This window comes from Aegilops tauschii, chromosome 1 (assembly GCF_002575655.3).
Source record: "Aegilops tauschii subsp. strangulata cultivar AL8/78 chromosome 1, Aet v6.0, whole genome shotgun sequence".
Classification (NCBI taxonomy): domain Eukaryota; kingdom Viridiplantae; phylum Streptophyta; class Magnoliopsida; order Poales; family Poaceae; genus Aegilops; species Aegilops tauschii.
In genome coordinates, this window is record NC_053035.3 from 315,684,538 (window position 1) to 315,700,805 (window position 16,268).

General features: G+C 43.7%; 1 long non-coding RNA gene across 2 annotated transcripts; it reads left to right on the top strand.

The window, feature by feature from the left end:
- The first annotated feature begins 12,676 nt into the window (after positions 1 to 12,676).
- On the top strand, positions 12,677 to 15,994 carry LOC120976862 (uncharacterized). Of its 2 annotated transcripts, XR_006672359.2 has the most exons (3): positions 12,710 to 14,218; positions 14,323 to 15,450; positions 15,695 to 15,994. It is a non-coding gene; the product is annotated as an uncharacterized lncRNA (long non-coding RNA). The 2 variants fall into 2 exon arrangements; XR_005773446.2 differs by having other exon boundaries at positions 12,677 to 15,450.
- Positions 15,995 to 16,268: the final 274 nt, after the last annotated feature.

Here is a 16,268-nt window from a genome sequence, read left to right on the forward strand (position 1 = left end):
TTTGGTTCAGCGGTATTGTGAGATGAAGCGGCCCGGACCGACATTACGCGTACGCTTACGCGAGACTGGTTTCACCGTTGCGAGCACTCGTTGCTTAAAGGTGACTGGCGGGTGTCTGTCTCTCTCACTTTAGTTGAACCGAGTGTGGCTACGCCCGGTCCTTGCGAAGGTTAAAACAACACCAACTTGACAAACTATCGTTGTGGTTTTGATGCGTAGGTAAGAACGGTTCTTGCTAAGCCCGTAGCAGCCACGTAAAACTTGCAACAACAAAGTAGAGGACGTCTAACTTGTTTTTGCAGGGCATGTTGTGATGTGATATGGTCAAGACATGATGCTATATTTTATTGTATGAGATGATCATGTTTTGTAACCGAGTTATCGGCAACTGGCAGGAGCCATATGGTTGTCGCTTTATTGTATGCAATGCAATCGCCATGTAATTGTTTTACTTTATCACTAAGCGGTAGCGATAGTCGTAAAAGCAATAGTTGGCGAGACGACAACGATGCTACGATGGAGATCAAGGTGTCGCGTCGGTGACGATGGTGATCATGACGGTGCTTCGGAGATGGAGATCACAAGCACAAGATGATGATGGCCATATCATATCACTTATATTGATTGCATGTGATGTTTATCTTTTATGCATCTTATCTTGCTTTGATTGACGGTAGCATTATAAGATGATCTCTCACTAAAATTTCAAGATAAAAGTGTTCTCCCTGAGTATGCACCGTTGCCAAAGTTCGTCGTGCCCAGACACCACGTGATGATCGGGTGTGATAAGCTCTACGTCCATCTACAACGGGTGCAAGCCAGTTTTGCACACGCAGAATACTCAGGTTAAACTTGACGAGCCTAGCATATGCAGATATGGCCTCGGAACACTGAGACCAAAAGGTCGAGCGTGAATCATATAGTAGATATGATCAACATAGTGATGTTCACCATTGAAAACTACTCCATTTCACGTGATGATCGGTTATGGTTTAGTTGATTTGGATCACGTAATCACTTAGATGATTAGAGGGATGTCTATCTAAGTGGGAGTTCTTAAGTAATATGATTAATAGAACTTAAATTTATCATGAACTTAGTACCTGATAGTATCTTGCTTGTCTATGTTAATTGTAGATAGATGGCCCGTGCTGTTGTTCCGTTGAATTTTAATGCATTCCTTGAGAAAGCAAAGTTGAAAGATGATGGTAGCAATTACACGGACTGGGTCCGTAACTTGAGGATTATCCTCATTGCTGCACAGAAGAATTACGTCCTGGAAGCACCGCTGGGTGCCAGGCCTGCTGCAAGAGCAACACCAGAGGTTATGAACGTCTGGCAGAGCAAAGCTGATGACTACTCAATAGTTCAGTGTGCCATGCTTTACGGCTTAGAACCGGGTCTTCAACGACGTTTTGAATGTCATGGAGCATATGAGATGTTCCAGGAGTTGAAGTTAATATTTCAAGCAAATGCCCGGATTGAGAGATATGAAGTCTCCAATAAGTTCTACAGCTGCAAGATGGAAGAGAATAGTTCTGTCAGTGAGCATATACTCAAAATGTCTGGGTATAACAATCACTTGATTCAACTGGGAGTTAATCTTCCGGATGATAGCGTCATTGACAGAATTCTTCAATCACTGCCACCAAGCTACAAGAGCTTCGTGATGAACTATAACATCCAAGGGATGAATAAGACAATTCCCGAGCTCTTCGCAATGCTAAAGGCAGCGGAGGTAGAAATCAAAAAGGAGCATCAAGTGTTGATGGTCAATAAGACCACTAGTTTCAAGAAAAAGGGCAAAGGCAAGAAGAAGGGGAACTTCAAGAAGAACAGCAAGCAAGTTGCTGTTCAGGAGAAGAAACCCAAATCTGGACCTAAGCCTGAGACTGAGTGCTTCTACTGCAAGCAGACTGGTCACTAGAAGCGGAACTGCCCCAAGTATTTGGCGGATAAGAAGGATGGAAAGGTGAACAAAGGTATATGTGATATACATGTTATTGATGTGTACCTTACCAGAGCTCGCAGTAGCACCTGGGTATTTGATACTGGTTCTGTTGCTAATATTTGCAACTCGAAACAGGGACTACGGATTAAGCGAACACTGGCCAAGGACGAGGTGACGATGCGCGTGGGAAACGAATCCAAAGTCGATGTGATCGCCGTCGGCACGCTACCTCTACATCTACCTTCGGAATTAGTATTAGACCTAAATAATTGTTATTTGGTGCCAGCGTTGAGCATGAACATTATATCTGGATCTTGTTTAATGCGAGAGGGTTATTCATTTAAATCAAAGAATAATGGTTGTTCTATTTATATGAGTAATATCTTTTATGGTCATGCACCCTTGAAGAGTGGTCTATTTTTAATGAAACTCGGTAGTAGTGACACACATATTCATAATGTCGAAGCCAAAAGATGCAGAGTTGATAATGATAGTGCAACTTATTTGTGGCACTGCCGTTTAGGTCATATCGGTGTAAAGCGCATGAAGAAACTCCATAATGATGGACTTTTGGAATCACTTGATTATGAATCACTTGGTACTTGCGAACCGTGTCTCATGGGCAAGATGACTAAAACACCGTTCTCCGGAACTATGGAGAGAGCAACTAATTTGTTGGAAGTCATACATACAGATGTATGTGGTCCGATGAATATTGAGGCTCGTGGCGGATATCGTTATTTTCTCACCTTCACAGATGATTTGAGCAGATATGGGTATATCTACTTAACGAAACATAAGTCTGAAACATTTGAAAAGTTCAAAGAATTTCAGAGCGAAGTTGAAAATCATCGTAACAAGAAAATAAAGTTTCTACGATCAGATCGTGGAGGAGAATATTTGAGTTACGAGTTTGGCCTACATTTGAAACAATGCGGAATGGTTTCGCAACTCACGCCACCCGGAACACCACAACGTAATGGTGTGTCCGAACGTCGTAATCGTACTTTACTAGATATGGTGCGATCTATGATGTCTCTTACTGATTACCGCTATCGTTTTGGGGTTATGCTTTAGAGACGGCTGCATTCACTCTAAATAGGGCACCATCAAAATCCGTTGAGACGACGCCTTATGAACTATGGTTTGGCAAGAAACCAAAGTTGTCGTTTCTTAAAGTTTGGGGTTGCGATGCTTATGTGAAGAAACTTCAACCTGATAAGCTCGAACCTAAATCGGAGAAATGTGTCTTCATAGGATACCCAAAGGAGACTGTTGGGTACACCTTCTATCACAGATCCGAAGGCAAGACATTCGTTGCTAAGAATGGATCCTTTCTAGAGAAGGATTTCTCTCGAAAGAAGTGAGTGGAAGGAAAGTAGAACTTGATGAGGTAACTGTACCTGCTCCCTTATTGGAAAGTAGATCATCACAGAAACCAGTTTCTGCGACACCTACACCAATTAGTGAGGAAGTCAATGATAATGATCATGAAACTTCAGATCAAGTTATTACTGAACCTCGTAGGTCAACCAGATTAAGATCCGCACCAGAGTGGTACGGTAATCCTGTTCTGGAGGTTATGTTACTAGACCATGACGAACCTACAAACTATGAAGAAGCGATGGTGAGCCCAGATTCCGCAAAATGGCTTGAGGCCATGAAATCCGAGATGGGATCCATGTATGAGAACAAAGTATGGACTTTGGTTGACTTGCCCGATGATCGGCAAGCCATTGAAAATAAATGGATCTTCAAGAAGAAGACTGACGCTGACGGTAATGTTACTGTCTATAAAGCTCGACTTGTTGCGAAAGGTTTTCGACAAGTTCAAGGGATTGACTACGATGAGACCTTCTCACCCGTAGCGATGCTTAAGTCTGTCCGAATCATGTTAGCAATTGCCGCATTTTATGATTATGAAATTTGGCAAATGGATGTCAAAACTGCATTCCTGAATGGATTTCTGGAAGAAGAGTTGTATATGATGCAACCGGAAGGTTTTGTCGATCCAAAGGGAGCTAACAAAGTGTGCAAGCTCCAGCGATCCATTTATGGACTGGTGCAAGCCTCTCGGAGTTGGAATAAACACTTTGATAGTGTGATCAAAGCATTTGGTTTTATACAGACTTTTGGAGAAGCCTGTATTTACAAGAAAGTGAGTGGGAGCTCAGTAGCATTTCTGATATTATATGTGGATGACATATTGCTAATTGGAAATGATATAGAATTTCTGGATAGCATAAAGGGATACTTGAATAAGAGTTTTTCAATGAAAGACCTCGGTGAAGCTGCATATATATTGGGCATCAAGATCTATAGAGATAGATCAAGACGCTTAATTGGACTTTCACAAAGCACATACCTTGACAAAGTTTTGAAGAAGTTCAAAATGGATCAAGCAAAGAAAGGGTTCTTGCCTGTATTACAAGGTGTGAGATTGAGTAAGACTCAATGCCCGACCACTGTAGAAGATAGAGAGAAGATGAAAGATGTTCCCTATGCTTCAGCCATAGGCTCTATCATGTATGCAATGTTGTGTACCAGACCTGATGTGTGCCTTGCTATAAGTTTAGCAGGGAGGTACCAAAGTAATCCAGGAGTGGATCTCTGGACAGCGGTCAAGAACATCCTGAAATACCTGAAAAGGACTAAGGATATGTTTCTCGTTTATGGAGGTGACAAAGAGCTCATCGTAAATGGTTACGTTGATGCAAGCTTTGACACTGATCCGAACGATTCTAAATCGCAGACCGGATAGGTGTTTACATTGAACGGTGGAGTTGTCAGTTGGTGCAGTTCTAAGCAAAGTGTCGTGGCGGGATCTACGTGTGAAGCGGAGTACATAGCTGCTTCAGAAGCAGCAAATGAAGGAGTCTGGATGAAGGAGTTCATATCCGATCTAGGTGTCATACCTAGTGCATCGGGTCCAATGAAAATCTTTTGTGACAATACTGGTGCAATTGCCTTAGCAAAGGAATCCAGATTTCACAAAAGAACCAAGCACATCAAAAGACGCTTCAATTCCATCCGGGATTTAGTCCAGGTGGGAGACATAGAAATTTGCAAGATACATACGGATCTAAATGTTGCAGACCCGTTGACTAAGCCTCTTCCACAAGCAAAACATGATCAACACCAAGACTCCATGGGTGTAAGAATCATTACTGTGTAATCTAGATTATTGACTCTAGTGCAAGTGGGAGACTGAAGGAAATATGCCCTAGAGGCAATAATAAAGTTATTATTTATTTCCTTATATCATGATAAATGTTTATTATTCATGCTAGAATTGTATTAACCGGAAACATAATACTTGTGTGAATACATAGACAAACAGAGTGTCACTAGTATGCCTCTACTTGACTAGCTCGTTGATCAAAGATGGTTATGTTTCCTAGCCATAGACATGAGTTGTCATTTGATTAACGGGATCACATCATTAGGAGAATGATGTGATTGACTTGACCCATTCCGTTAGCTTAGCACTCGATCGTTTAGTATGTTGCTATTGCTTTCTTCATGACTTATACATGTTCCTATGACTATGAGATTATGTAACTCCCGTTTACCGGAGGAACACTTTGTGTGCTACCAAACGTCACAACGTAACTAGGTGATTATAAAGGTGCTCTACAGGTGTCTCCAAAGGTACTTGTTGGGTTGGCGTATTTCGAGATTAGGATTTGTCACTCCGATTGTCGGAGAGGTGTCTCTGGGCCCACTCAGTAATACACATCACTATAAGCCTTGCAAGCATTGTAACTAATGAGTTAGTTGCGGGATGATGTATTACGGAACGAGTAAAGAGACTTGCCAGTAACGAGATTGAACTAGGTATCGAGATACCAACGATCGAATCTCGGGCAAGTAACATACCGATGACAAAGGGAACAACGTATGTTGTTATGCGGTCTGACCGATAAAGATCTTCGTAGAATATGTGGGAACCAATATGAGCATCCAGGTTCCGCTATTGGTTATTGACCGGAGAGGTGTCTGGGTCATGTCTACATAGTTCTCGAACCCGTAGGGTTCGCACGCTTAACGTTACGATGACAGTTATATTATGAGTTTATATGTTTTGATGTACTGAAGGTTGTTCAGAGTCCCGGATGTGATCACAGACATGACGAGGAGTCTCGAAATGGTCGAGACATAAAGATTGATATATTGGAAGCCTATGTTTGGATATCGGAAGTGTTCCGGGTGAAATCGGGATTTTTCCGGAGTACCGGGAGGTTACCGGAACCCCCCGGTAACTTAATGGGCCTTAGTGGGCCTAGGTGGAAGAGAGGAGAGGAGGCCAGGGCAGGGCCGCACGCCCCTTCCCCCCAGTCCGAATAGGACAAGGAGAGGGGGGCGGCGCCCCTCCTTTCCTTCCTCCCCTCCACCTCTTCCCCCTCTCTCTCCTAGTCCAACATGGAAAAGGGGGGAGTCCTACTCCCTGTAGGAGCAGGACTCCTCCTGGCGCGCCTCTCCCCTTGGCCGGCAGAACCCCCCTTGCTCCTTTATATACGGGGGCAGGGGGCACCTCTAGACACACAATTGATCAACGATCTCTTAGCCGTGTGCGGTGCCCCCCTCCACCATATTACACCTCGATAATATCGTAGCGGTGCTTAGATGAAGCCCTGCGTCGGTAGAACATCATCATTGTCACCACGCCGTCGTGCTGACGAAACTCTCCCTCAACACTCGGCTGGATCGGAGTTCGAGGGACGTCATCGAGCTGAACGTGTGCTGAACTCGGAGGTGCCGTACGTTCGGTACTTGATCGGTCGGATCGTGAAGACGTACGACTACATCAACCGCGTTGTGTTAACGCTTCCGCTTTCGGTCTACGAGGGTACGTGGACAACACTCTCCCCTCTCGTTGCCATGCATCACCATGATCTTGCGTGTGCGTAGGAATTACTACGTTCCCCAACATCGACTACATCTGATTTTTTTTCAGATAGGGAATGATGGCAGTAACTAGTAGGAATTAAGAACAAACCTACTCTATACAATAAAGAAATTACGGCATAGTAACTAAGAATAAACCTACACTATACAATAAAGGATTTATGGTATATTACATCCACTGGGCATCGAATTTCGCCACCGGTGATCATAAAGCGCAACGAAGAAGCAGATTACAAAAACTGGGCACCATTGCAGCGTAACAAAATAATACTGAACCGAGACCACTTCCAAGACAGTTCAAGAAAGGTTAGCCTTGCGCGGGAACTGCTGCGCAAGCTGCTGAGCAAGGCTGTGAGACCGGCCTAGCATGTCGGTCATAGCTTCCAGGTGTAGCTGTTTAGCGATGAGGTTCTCATTGGTGTTCTCCGCAATCTTTCTTAGAGATAGGACTTCAAGTCGAAGTTGAGTTGCAGAATGCCTTTCTGCTAGAACTTGGGACTGAAGAAGTCGAACTGATTCATACAACAAATTCTGTGAGCTTGTCTGACTGCTAGTCTCAAGTAACTTGAACACTGCATCAAGACAAGACTTTGGGGTTGTCTCGCTATCTTCAAGATGTTTTGCCTTCTTTGCTTCAATATATGTTGGGTTTGTCGCACAACCTTCAGCAGACTTGTGCATGCCATCAAGCATATCACCCTGAACAAAGCAGAGGGATGACAGGTTTTGCACGTGTATAAACAAAGATGATAACTGTGCTGTCAATTCCATCCAATTTCAAATTAGAAAATAAAGAGTAAGTTCAAAATATCAATAGCATAATTTGGCATTGTTCATAATGCGGGGAGCTTCACCACACTATTGGATTACCATGTCAACATAACAAACATAGATGAAGGGCAAAGAAAATCATTGTATCTATTTTGGTTAATGTGCATGGCATGTTGTTCATATCATCAGCCACATCGGTAAGATAAAACAGGAGATGACAAGGTGCAAATGTGGGCTGCTTCACCACACACTGGATTATATATCCACAAAAACAAGCATACTTATAGGGAGTATTGAGTAACATGCATGGTATGAATAAGGAATTTGGTTTTACAAGTAAAACTTAGAACTTACGGTTCTTGCGAACATGCATTTTGGTAGAAACAACAAACTAAACAGTAGTAAACGATAGGGAGTATGAGAAAATTAAATAGCAGTTGAGGATAAAGGCTTTAGAAGGACTGACTTACATTAACAGTTAACACCGGCTTTATAATGCCCTTCTCCATGTCAAGGGAAGGATAACTCAAGAATTTCAGCACATAATCTTCTTATAAGCATTGCCTGTACTCTACATTTTGTAGAGAGTAATTATAGATACGATAATACTGGAAGGGATAGAGGATAATGAAGATAAGATGCAGATTGATGCTACATAATCAACTACCAATCCTGGAAGTACAAGCATTACAGGACAAAATGTACTGACAAGAGCAATGGGCTACACTTCTGCACTGGCATTGTCTGTGTATTCTACTTTTTGGTAAGATTAAATATAGATCTGATCTTTTTTAGTAAATGGTGGGCGAGGGAGATAAGATCAGAATGCTACACAATGAACCAATCCCTCTTCCCATAATACAAGAGTGTTTTGTACACTGGTGTACAGTACAAAACGTTCTTATATTATGGGACGGAGGGAGTAGCTGTTAATGTAAGTACAGTCATAGACGACGTTCAGTCCTTACAAGAGGACTGCAGAGCTAAACCTCTTCAAAAGCATTGGGTTGATTCTGAATTTATGTAAGAGTCCATACGGATCTTATAATGTCCACCAAATGGACGATAAAGAGGCTAACATGTGCAGTGATGCTACGTAATCAAACAGCTATGAAAGTAAGTATGGTCATACAGGGCAAGAGGTACTCACAAGAGCAATGCAGTGTGCAGTATAGTTGCGAGATTTTGTGGTCCCTTGAGAACGAGTGTTCTCCTGCTAACAGTTTTCGTACAAGTGAGACGTTAATGCAAATGCAGAAATGTAGTTCAAATTGTGATGTGATATCATAGATAGTACCTTAAGCTGCAGCCGAGACCAATGTGTAACAAGATTATTCCAATCACCGTCGGATAAATGTAGCACCAAAGACTTTACAGAAATTTTGTTTAGAGGCTTGCCATCGAAGTGCGCTTGCCTCAGGTAGGAACGATACTTCATCAACGAGTGCTTGAAAAGCGCAACCAACCCTTGCTCGTCTTCACAGTCCAGTTTGGTCCTCACCTATTTAAAAGAATGAAATCTTGTGTCTTCTGTCAGCAGAAACATATGCAGTAATGACCATGAATAACATTAGTACATTACTTACGCATAAGTTGCGGAGGAAGACTGGAAATTGTTCTGTGTCTGCGGTATAATCTTTCCATGAAGGAAAGATGCGCACAAAGTTCCTGACAACAATATAAGCTTTGTCTTCTAAGCTGGGAAGAAATGGAACAGGGGTCTTATTCGCTGCAATTGGGGCTCTCTCTGGTGCGAAAAGGGATTTGGCAACTGGATTTGGTGTACTCTTTGCTGGAATGGGGGTTTTGCGTCGTAGAGCTGGTGCTATGTCAACTGGCATAATCATAATGTTTGCTGCAGCTGGGGTCTGCTGAGTTGGGGCATCAGAAATGACTAGTGTAGTAGGGCTAGAGTCTGATAGAGTTGGGGTGTTTTGTGGGTCAGGTGATATTGCAACTACACCTAATGGGTATTTGATTTATTAGGTGCCACTACCTTTTCCAAATACTTTGCTTGCGCTCCTCCACGATCAGCAATCACCCTCTTCCTTTTGAACGTCTGATACACAAGAACATCATTTGAATGGATAAATATGGTATGATGACAGATGGAATATGTACTGAAAATGGATAGGCAGGCCGTATTCACATACACGATGTGTAAACTAAGCTAATGGCAGTTCAACAAAGTAGAAGCAATGCAAATCATCAGTTGCAAGATATGTGCGACAAATATAACCTTGGAAAGTTAGAGCAAGCACCTTGATGGGTGAATAAGATAGGGCATCTTCCTCTGACTCCTCCACTAGGGAGCTACATTGACTTGGGTCTCCCTCTAGCTCAGAATCACTGTTAGGATCATATTCTGAGCATGAATCTGTAGGTGGAGAGTGTTTGCATTGCATTGCATCCAGACTTGATTTCAGTCCCTTAATGCCAAGTTTGACAGCCATGGCATTGTTCTGCTTTATTCTTTTCATGCGCGCAAGCTCATAATCATTATGTTGCTATTCAGAATCTGAGATTCATGAAAACATAAAAAGTAGTCAGATTATCTATGGAATGCATTGCGGATTCAACTCGAAGAGTGTCTCCCTATAAACCCCTGCATTTGCAAAGTTCACCCCCAACCGTGCTGACCAGACCACACATAGAAATACAAACTCCTTATGTCTCTATAACAGGCAGACACACATTTCAAAACTGAAGTAGGAACATTAGAATTATATGAAATTCGTATTTGAACAAATAAACTAAGGAATTATGAGTGGCATAATGTTTAGCTTCAAGGGTGGAGTGTTGGTAGTGCGACACAAAGCAAGTAGGCAGATTGTATTCCCTGTAAAAGATCGAAGCCTATGTAAAAGCTGGAAATGACACTTTCTTTCTATACAATGTAGTGTTCGTTGCCCACACATGATGGAAGAGATCACATAGAGAAATACTATTCACTCATGTCTACGGTTGCAGTATTTAGAAACAGGGTGGTCCACCCTAAAAGAATATTGACAACAAATATGACAAGGCAAGCATAGATGTAGTGAATCAATCATTTACTTGTGAGCTCACTAGGCCAAGTATGCAGAATTGTAACTGCAGTAAGAGACCGTCCAAAATCTGAATCAAGAAGTTTGTCTAGCACTTATTGTTTGCAACTAATCGACGTGAATAATTGGATATTATATCGAATGAGTAAGAAAGACAAGTAATTTTTTCAACAAACCTGGCTTGCAGTAGTAATCTGGGTCAATGTCACTACGACCAACAATCCAAAATGACTAGTGTCTGTTCCTAGGGCCGGAATTTTGAAAACCCTGTGAACTTTACAGGTACTAAAGATTACCGAAATACATCTGAACCATTAAGTGTAGGTAGCACTGAGCACACAACAAACCGTAATGACAGTCCTGCCTAATGAGTAATGAATCAATTAGAAAATGGGTGATGAGGAGTGGCTGCTGAGTGTTGAGGACTTATCTCAGGATAAATCGGGTTGGCTTAGTGGGTGCTGCACGCCTGAGCCCTGAACAGGCTGGGAAGGTAGGCACGGCGGCGCGCTCGGGCAGCGGTGACGCTGTTGGGTGAGCGGCTCCTGACCTCCTGTTAGTCCGGCGTCTCCTCCTAGAGTCATGCCGTCCGGGGACGACAAGTCGCCGGCGAGGCAGGCGACTGGGGGCGAGTAGAGATCGGAAGCGCGCAGCAGAACAGAGGGGAATCGGGGCCTGGGACGACCCAAAATCTCAGGGTGGGCCGGCCCACCGTGGGCACCCTGTAGAGATACACACCCGAGCGGCGAACATGCATTTTCGAAACTAATTTAGGAACATTTAGCTGACCAATTAAACGAATTTGTTTTAATAATATCAGATTCGTATTTGAACAACTAAGCTTGTTTAGCTTGATGGGTCGAGCAGTGCTATTATGACACGAAGCACGTATTCTAATCGTATAGTGATCATAAAAGGGGGAAACCGGAGAAATGATATTTAGCAGCCATTGTTTGCTTCGAACTAAGAACTAAATTCTAAGAGCTGAAAAGAAAGTAGAGTAACCAAGTTAAGATCTATTTTCTGGTTGACATCAAAAAGTTGAGGAGATATGAAGTACCACCTCTCTTGCGGCGCCGTGTAGGCATCGGGGGTGCGATGGCTGTCGGTGGCGTTGAAGCAGATCTGCGACGGTAGATGGGTGCATCGGGGGATAAGTCCCGTTGCGGTGGAAGAGAAGGTCGTGTGAGCGGCCCCGGCAAAGAGGACGACGGCGCCGATGAAGCGAGAGGACGTGATGCAAGGCTCTTGGTCCGTCGCTGTGGATGAGAAACGTCCATCTCTAGCAGTGGACGACGCGGTCTTGGTAGGCGCTCCGGCATGGTGGAGGACGGTGGCGATGGATGTGGTGGAGGACGACGGCGATGGATGGGGTGGCGGACGGAGGCTGGTGTGGGGATGGTGTTCTAGCGCGGACGGTGTATGAATGGGAAAATGGAGGGAGAGGTACGGGGAACCATATTTTTGGGACGCGCCTGTCTGAAATATGGGAAAGTTACGAACTTAGCCCCCGTTTAAAATTTGGACGTCTCGTCGGTTGGGATACGACGGTAATCTCGCATCTCGCCAATATTTGCCCAGAGCGATTTCGGGCGAGGAGAGGGTGGTTGACGCCCACGGTGTATGAACGGGGCTGACAGGTAGGGCGGTTGTGTCACGTCTGAGTGAAGTTACAAACCTGCCCCTATTGAAAATATTTGTCTACATCGATTTCGGCCGAGTCGAGTTTGTTTTGCCGCCCACCGTGTATGAATGGGGAAATGGAGGAAGAAACTACACACCGATAGTCCACTTGGAATGGAACAAATTTGGACCCACAAATTAAAGTGCTACAAACTACACACCGAGGGGCCCACATGTCATGAAACAAATTTGGACCCATATCTATCCCTATCCCTAATCCCTAATCCCTAATAATTATATAATATATATATATAATTTAATAAAGCACGAATTGACTCCGTGGGTTCACCATCACAATACGCTTTCTTCCCGTGAATTTACGCTTTCAGTTTTTTCACCTATATTATTTTCTACATTGGCACTATTGCTCCGCGGTCGTTCTGTCGTTGAACCCCTCTATTCATCTGTATTGAAGCCGCGATCCTAAATCAAACATCCCTGGTTGAGAAGAGGGCTAGGTCACGCCGCCGCCGCCGCCGCCGCCATCACCCCGCCCGCACGCCGCCGGTGCCGCCATCACCGCTCGCCGCTGCCGCCATCACCGCTCGCCGCTGCTCGGACGTGGAGCACGTGCGTCATGGCCGCCGCGGCATCCACCGGGACTCTTGCCCGCTAAAAAAACACCCGCATCTTCCCCAGCCCGTACTCGGCACCCCATCGCATCGTCGTGCCCGCCGCCCAACTGCTCTCGGCCGTCGCCGGGGTTCCGCGGCCGCTGGCATCTTCCCCAGCCCGCACTCGGCACCCCATCGCATCGCCGTGCCCGCCGCCCAACTGCTCTCGGCCGTCGCTGGGGTTCCGCGGCCGCCTCGCTGATGATGTGGCATCGTTCCTACACGACGCCCCTCCCTCCTCCCATGGATCCTTCCATCTCCAAACGGAGCACCTACAGATGGTGAGGTAGGATCAGGCGAGGCCACGAGTAAACCAGCGGCCTCGCTGCCTACACCGTCCAGCACGGCGTCTCCACCCGCAACACCTCTGGTACATTGCTGCCCTGGCTGCCGGGCATCGCGGTCGCATGGTCAAGGGACTCGAGAAGGAGGTGGAGACTTGGTTCCTGCACTGCACTAGCTTAGACTCCTCCACCTCATCCAAGCAGCGGCCAGGGCGGGGTCTAGAGGAGCGCCCGCCTCCGCCAAGGCGATGGCCGGGGTCGCCAACTCACACAGCATAGAGCTAGATTGAGCGGTAGATGGCAGTCCTGCAGAGCAGAATAAGTCTCTGCACCAAATACACCAGCGACGTTTGATGTGGACTGGTAGTGTCAGCCTCGGGGATTAAGAGGAATTGGAGTCTCTACTTTTAGATTTGCATCAAGCTTCACGATGTGGTGACCTGCTAGGATGGGTGACATTTATCTCTCTTCCTTGCATCTCATGCTTTGATTTGGGTGTTGTTTGGTTTGTTCAGAATTATCACTATGTTCTGGGGCGACTAATCAGTGTTGTGGAACATTAGAAAGATTTGCCTATAGATTTTTGGCTTGTTCTTCTTCATTGTCTCATTGATGTTGGTGTGACATTGGAATCAATTAGATAAATAATTTGTGTAGAACATTCTTTTGGGTCCCATGCATTTGATTTCTGTAACATTGCAAAGATCTATCCCTGCTCATGTTCACATTTTTGTTACGAATGTCATACCACATAGTCCCTTTTATTATCAATTCATGATTATTATTCTCTTTCTAATTTCATTTTTATTCTATCATTTTCTTTGTTGTTAGATTTCGTGTTGATGAGAGAGGAACAGAATGTCGGTTGTTCAGTACTTCATGCAAAGATACAACTACAATCTGCAGTACTACTTGGCACCTGCAGTCTAGAAGTGATTCACGGCCTGTATATTTGCCTACGTAGGCATTGTATCCATGCTCGCTGTTTACTACAAATTAGACATTGGATGCTCATATTTTAATTAGACATCGGATGTTCAGTATATTCTACAAATTGACCGCAGGCGTGCAACATTGTTGAAGGGCAAAGTTACTCTAAGAAGCTGAATGATAAACAGGTCACTAGCATACTTAGAGCTTCCTTGGGTTTGTGGAGGACATGTCCGGTTTCAGTAAGTTAGTTTCACTTTCACGAAGACAGTGGAAACGCAGAAAAAGGAAAGCACGTGGATTTAGAAATTTCAACATTGTAGAGCTCAGTTGAAAGGGAAAACGAGATTTATAGCATCCAGCCAGAGTGGTGATTCAATTTTTGATGATTTGTACTTTGGTTGTGAGGTCGATGAAGACATGACATGGATTTGGGTGGGGCAGTGGGTTTGCTCGCGAGGAGGTGGGAAGGACGAAGATAGTGGAAGAACCTTGAGATGATGGTGATATTACCGACTCAATCCTTTATTAGCTCTATTTTTTATCTTTAAGGTGCATGAATGGTAACTTGTGCAAAACTACGCTTCCCTTGTCATTTGATAATTTTTGTCTTTATGGTGCTCATAACATATTTTTCATCTATACTTATAGGAGTTTGTTACTTCCTTTTGGTCGAAGAATAAGATGGGTAACATATGCATTGCCGACTTAGCTTAACATTTTTTGAACAGAATTTCTATAAATTTTATACAGGTATTGTGCTGAAGTCTGCGAAATAGATTAATGACCGAGAGTGTTTATAAGTTATCAAGTCGAGCACATAAGTCTGGAAAGTAGCTAATTTTCCTACTGAAAAGTAGATAGAGGTTTCTGAAGACATGCGACATTACTACATAGTATGCATAGCCATCTTCTGAATTCTATGATTCTTCATACCTTGAGTCTGTTAAACGTCTATGCACCTTTCATTTGATGAGGTACATTCAAATTGGGTATGTTCATAACTTTGATGAAAAATTATCTTCCCTTAGATGGTTAAGGTTCTAGAGCTCATTGCTATGAAAGGAGGCATAGATTTGATTCACGGAATTGCCACCAGAATTGGAGTGAGCGCGAGTAACAATCTCCTGCAGACAATACATTCTTTTGAAGCTACGGCTGCGGGATCGTACGGCAAAAAATTCCTTGTGCCTCGCCCGGTCTTCGCTGCCCTACTGGGCCACGGATTGGTCTTTTCTTATGGACCGTCCACGCAAAAAAAGGTACGACTGTAGGGGGATATGATGAACATGCAAGGAATATCCAACAGATCACCCTTCTACTATATTCCTGATCCACAAATGTCATCTTGGTCCCCTTACTACTATATTCCTGATCCACGATTGTCAACTTGGTCCCCTGTACGAGTTGATTACATGATGTCGTGTTCTCAAGTTTTAGTCTGAATTATTTATTAGATGCTTGAAGAAATTCACAACTAAGCAATTTTTTCTTCTGTCTTTTCAGTGATGGAAGGTAGGTTGAGCTGATAAATTCCTGCACCCACCTTGAGGTCCATAACATTCTCCTAATTATATGCAGCCCAATTCGTATAGATGTATTTGTTTGAGGGAGAAGCAATCAGAAGCAACAATATGTGATCATCATGTGTGCGAGAGATATCAAGAGTATGTGATGAGATGGCAAGAGTATGTGATATGTATTTCTGTCTACACTACTAATATCTATTGACTGTTCATGTTGATACAGTAGGTTCATGATTGATTATGGAAACAATAAAATTACTCGAGAAAGATTTTATGTGTATGTACTTTGAGACTCGAGAGGCTGTTATTTACAGGGATTCTCTGTCTACTAGAGAGGTTGGTGTCAAATCAACATCGGAACAAGGGCATATAAGTGGAATGATGTAAAGTCATTTTTTCTCTGTCTCCATGGTATGCTGATACGTTCAAAGCAGCATTTTAAATATTGATACATATAATTCATTGATTAACTCAAACAAATGATACATCAACTACTGCAATTGATCGATGAATATTTGTTAGGTTGTACTCCCTCTGTTTCTAAATATTAGTCT